Source organism: Penaeus monodon, chromosome 32, assembly GCF_015228065.2.
Source record: "Penaeus monodon isolate SGIC_2016 chromosome 32, NSTDA_Pmon_1, whole genome shotgun sequence".
NCBI classification, from domain to species: Eukaryota; Metazoa; Arthropoda; class Malacostraca; order Decapoda; family Penaeidae; genus Penaeus; species Penaeus monodon.
In genome coordinates, this window is record NC_051417.1 from 19,125,481 (window position 1) to 19,125,969 (window position 489).

Genomic DNA, 489 nt, shown 5'->3' on the forward strand with positions numbered 1-489 from the left:
GTGTACTGACGTGTGTCGCAGAGGGAAAACCATTTCCCATACCATTATCCTGGACAAATAGTCTCCGGTATGTTAAAGCTGTCACTTTCAGAAGCTTATGTCTGATGGACCGGCTTTGGCCACCTGGTGCTTGGCTTGGTTTATATAACGGCAATACAATACTGTCAAACAGAAACATGAGTAATCTTAGTAATTGTTCTATAAGTGTAAATTACCTTGTGTGTATAAATATATTACTTAAATAATATATTTATAGTATAAGAGCGACAGTGTGGAATGAATTTAATTCAAGTGACTAATGTTATGGTCATTGTGCTCTGATTAATTGTGTGTGCGTGTTGTATGAACGTATGCTTTTGATTGGCATCTCAATAGTCTTTAAATTAGAGCAAAATAAAAGACATATGTTTGATATTATTTGTACCTGAAGATACGACACACACACACCTGTAGGCGTTTTGTTTGTCTAATTCAAAAGAGTTTGGACCC